The 4,825-nt window shown below is 40.4% G+C and overlaps 1 long non-coding RNA gene across 1 annotated transcript in view; it reads right to left on the reverse strand.

Moving 5' to 3' along the window:
- Window positions 1-487: 487 nt before the first annotated feature.
- Window positions 488-4,825, reverse strand: part of LOC103609633 — a 6,661-nt gene continuing 2,323 nt past the window's right edge. Inside the window, exon 3 of the long non-coding RNA XR_552151.1 lies at window positions 488-767. This is a non-coding gene — a long non-coding RNA (uncharacterized LOC103609633). The remainder of the gene's footprint in view (window positions 768-4,825) is intronic.

Here is a 4,825-nt window from a genome sequence, read left to right on the forward strand (position 1 = left end):
CATATGTCATATGATCCACCCATTTAAAGTGCACCATTCAATGGCTTTTAGTATATTCACAGAGTTGTGCACCACTGTCTAATTCTAGAACATTTTCATCATCCCAAAAAGAAGCCCTGTGCTGATTAGCAGTCACTCCCTGTTCTCCCCTCCCCTAGCTCCTGGCAACCACTAATCTTTCTGTCTCTACAGATTCACCTATTCTGGACATTTCAAATTGTTACAGGGTTCACTCAACTCCTGGCTAAGGCTCCCCCAAATTGATACCAATTCACAGGTCCGGCTGCCTGCCCCAGACAAAAGCAAACCACTCAAAAGTCATATGTTGGTGAAAATGGAAGTCAGCTTTTATTCAGGAGTACCAGTGAGCTGAGGAGAGATGTGAGGCTCACCCATGTCTCCAGTAAACCTGAAGGAGAACAGCCACACTAAAGCCATCGCAAAGACTCAGGTTTACTCAGGGGTTTTAAAAGGGGGTGGGGATGAGGGAATGGAATGTGGAAGGTGAAAAGCAGGAGAGAAGGAGACACAAGCCACCAGGGGTCCTTGTCTACAAGTCAGGTACAAGGTCTTTCCACGGCCTCGCCTGGTTTCTGTTCTCATCTTCGCTCTTATCTCAGGACCCTGCAGGATTTTGATTTGCTCCAGAGTAGAATCAATTCTTCAGCCAAGTCTTTTGTGTAGTTTCGCTTCACAGAGCTTTGGTGGACCTGGCTGGTGCCCCAGGTCAGCTCCCAGTCATTTGTCCTTGATCACTTCTCAAAACTCTATAAGTCTCAGAGAAAGAACTGTTAGCTTTGCAAAGTACTGATTAACTTCTCAGCCTTGTTTTCCAATTTAGCAAGCAAGATAAGAAAGTCAGGGGGTTGGAAGAAAGAGTGGAGAGAGAAAAAAACTATTGTTTTTAAAATCCACCCCCCCCCTCAGCCCAGGCAGTTTTAGGTCCCAACATGGGGTTCAGTCCTGCTCACTTCAACAATGTAAGTGGAATCATACAATATGCAGCCTTTCATGTCTGGCTTCTTTCATTCAGCATAATGTTTTCAAGATTCATCCGTACTGTAGCATGCATCATTAGTTCATTTCTTGCAATTTGTTTTTTGGAGAAACCAGGTCATTTGTCCTATAGCCTTCCTACATTCTGAATTTAGCTGACTGCATCCCTGTGGGGTCTGTTAATGTATTCCTATGTTCCCTGCTTATGCTGTAAACTAGTAATGAGAACTAGAAGCTTTATCAAATTTAGATTCCAATTTTTGGCAAGACAGCTTCACAGATGGTACTATAAGCCTCCATAAGGTGACTATAGGCCATTGCTAGCTTCTGCAGTCATCCCATCTTTATAGCAGCTATTTGAGGCCATTGGAAGCAAGTCTTTTTTTTTTTTTTTTTTCTGGCAGCTGGCTGGTGCAGGAATCAAACCCTAGACCTTGGTGTCGTCAGCACCGTGCTCTAACCAACTGAGCCAACCGGCCATCCCAGAAACAACAGTCTTGAGTGGAACAATAATATATGGAATCTGATCTTTGTTACTGAACTGATTCTCATTTTCAGGCCATGAAATCTCAATAGTGATGCTCAAAAAGGCTTGGAACATATCTCTTGCTGTTTGGGAGTACATCAATAGTGACCTTGGCAACCTGCGAGGCTCCAAATCTCTAGACTCATAATAAATTTAGACATAAGGCTGAAGGAAAAAAGAGCCTCCTCCCTCTGCTGAATTCTACTTCTGTCCATCTCTGTTTGTGAAGTGGCCCATTCTTACGCGGGATCATTTCTGACCTATGACATGCTAAAAGAACAGGAAGCAGCCAGAATACACCAATATCCTGCTTTTTAAAAACCATTCCCCAACAGACATATATATCAATGAAATAGAACTGAGAGTCTAGAAATAAACCCTCACCCTATTGTCAATTCATTTGCAATGACTGCCAAGAACAATCTAATGGGGAAAGAATAGTCTTTTCAACAAATGGTGCTGGGATAATTGGATATCCACAGGCAAGAGGATGAAACTGGCCCCTACATCACAGCATATGTAAAAATTAACTCAAAATGGATCAGAGACCTGATCGTAACAGCGAAAACTATAAAATTCTTAGAAGAAAAAATAGAGGTATGTCTTCATGACCTTGGACTAGGCAATGGTTTCATAAATATGACACCCAAAGCATAAACAACTGAAGAAAAATATAGATATATTGGACATTATTAAAACTAAAACTTTTGTGCTTCAAAGGATATCAACAAAAAGACAACACACAGAAGCGGAGAAAATATTTGTAAATTATATACATTGCAAGAGTCTAGTATTACTGGCCAGCTGCCAAATAAAACAAAGCAAAACAAAACTCTTATAACTCAACAATAAAAAGACAAACAATTCAAATTAAAAATGGGGGCTGGCCGGTGAGCTCAGTTGGTTAGAGCACAGTGTTCTAACACCAAGATCAAGGGTTCAGATCCCCATACCAGGTAGCAGTCAACATAAATAAATAAATAAATGAAAATAAGAAAAAAAGGCAACATCATTAGTCATTAGAGAAATGCAAATCAAAACCAAAATTACAATGAGATACACACCCACTATAATGGCACCGAATTATACACTTAAAAATAGTTAAAATAACAAATTTTATGTTATATATTTTACCACAATAAAAAAACGTTTATTTTTAAAAAGGTCCCTAAACCACAGACTTCATAATCACGTAGACTGTCTTCTTGTTGTCACAGACGATTCTTCTACCAAATGGTTTTACACAGCCCTACAGAGGTCATTAGCTTTGAGGTCTGCAAAATCCATTTTTTAAATTACCTGCTGCCTGATTGTTAAGCCAATGTCACATTTAAGTTTTTGTTCCAGCAGTGTTCCAATTCCAGGTGCCAATTTCTGTATCAGTTAGGGTGCAGGCCAGGCAATTAATACTAAAAGACCTCAAAATACAGTGACCTGTGCTTCTGGATATAATAGAATAGTTTATGGAGGGCCAAGAGTGCTGTCAAGAATAATTTTAAAAGCCTGTTAAAAATATTAAAAGCAACAATGTTTATTTCAAAGCATTGGTGAGCTGCTGAAGCAATTAGGAGTCCAGAGAACAAAATCCCAAATAAAGGGGAACAGTACAGAGAGGTGAGCTGAGCCAACATTCTGCAGTTCCTGTCTGCCCCCTCCAGGGCATTTGATGCTCCTGGGTGTAGAACAGGAGAATGAGGCTTTGGGCAAAAGGGTTGGACAGAGAAATCCTTCTAAGAGTCAGAGAAACCAGCATAGTTTTAGACATCTTCCAGGGCAGAAGAGACAAAATTAGAGACTTGAAGGACTAGGACCTGGTGAAAGGAGGGGTAAAAACTAGCCTGATGGTTTTCTGGTTTTCCCTTAAAGGCACTGCAGAACTCTGAAGCCACAGGGGGCAGACTCTAAGAAATCAGAGCAGAGTTTTCAGCAGTCTTACGATGATGAGGAGATAAGGAGTAGAGTTCAAGAGCTGCCAGGGAGCCCCAGTTAATAACCCAGGCTCCAAGTTCAAAATCCATCAGTAGAAACGAACCAGATACATATATAGAGACTTTCCCAAATGGTAATCCAGCCTCGATTAAGTTTTTGACTGGGTTAACGCAACACCGAGGGTTGTGATCCCATTGCTGGTCCCCGGTATGAGCGCGACACTGAGGGTTGCGATCCCGTTACCGGTCAGTAAAAAAGACAAAAAGAAAAAAAAAAAATAACCCAGGCTCCAAGTTCAAAATCCATCAGTAGAAACGAACCAGATACATATATAGAGACTTTCCCAAATGGTAATCCAGCCTCGATTAAGTTTTTGACTGGGTTAAAGTGACTACTCCCATGCCATCTGCATAAAAAGAAAGGGAAAACCCTCTGTAGAGGAATATGTAGAATTTTTTGCATCCAATGCCTGGCATTTAATAACCAAGAATGCTAGAGACAAAGCCAAATGAAGGAAAAGGAAGAGAAAAAACAATAAAAACAGACCCATGGGTAATCCCGACATTGGAGTTACCAGATAAGAGTCTTAAATAGCTGTAATTAATATGTTCAAGACAAAAGAGGAAAAAACACAGAGATTAGATAAAGAGATAGGTAATTTCACCAGAGAAAAGGCAATTCTAGAGCAGAAAAGTACCATCAGTAAAGTTAAGAATCAGCAAATATGTTTAACAACAGATTAGACACAGCAGAAGATAGAATCAGTGATCTGGAAGTCAGGACACTAGAAAATACCCAGACTGAAGCACAGAGAAAATAAAGGATGGAAAATACAAAAGAAAGTTTAAAACAGTGACAAGGTCTAACAAAATACTGTGACTTAAGTAAGATAAAATTTTTTCTGTCTCTGTCTAAAGGTAGGTAGGTGTCTGCTTTGGGGCAGGTAGGTACCTTTGCTTCATGAGGTCATTCAGCCTGGTGAATTGGCTTTGTTATCTTCAACAGATGGCTTCTATCTTTAGATATGCTCTTGTTGTAATCATTTCTTAGCCAAAAGAAGAAAGAAGAACTCAAGGGCCAGAATCTTCTTTTATAAGGAGCTGATCAGAGGTTGCACACATCATCTGAGCTCATGAGGGCCTGAACTTAGGTGCATGACCTTATCTAGCTATCAGGGAGGGTGGCAGTGTTATTTCAAACTGGAACAATTATCTTTTTACCAAAGGGAGAAATGGGAGAATGGGTTTTAATGAGCAGAAAGCAGTTTCTGCCACACGTCAGATTGCCACGCAGGAGCTAGATACACAGAGCTTTATAGACCACAGTAATAAGTGTGGATTTGAGCCAAGGAAGAAGAACTGGGACTGCAATCAT

The sequence above is a fragment of the Galeopterus variegatus genome, unplaced genomic scaffold (genome assembly GCF_000696425.1).
Source record: "Galeopterus variegatus unplaced genomic scaffold, G_variegatus-3.0.2 Scaffold9875, whole genome shotgun sequence".
NCBI classification, from domain to species: domain Eukaryota; kingdom Metazoa; phylum Chordata; class Mammalia; order Dermoptera; family Cynocephalidae; genus Galeopterus; species Galeopterus variegatus.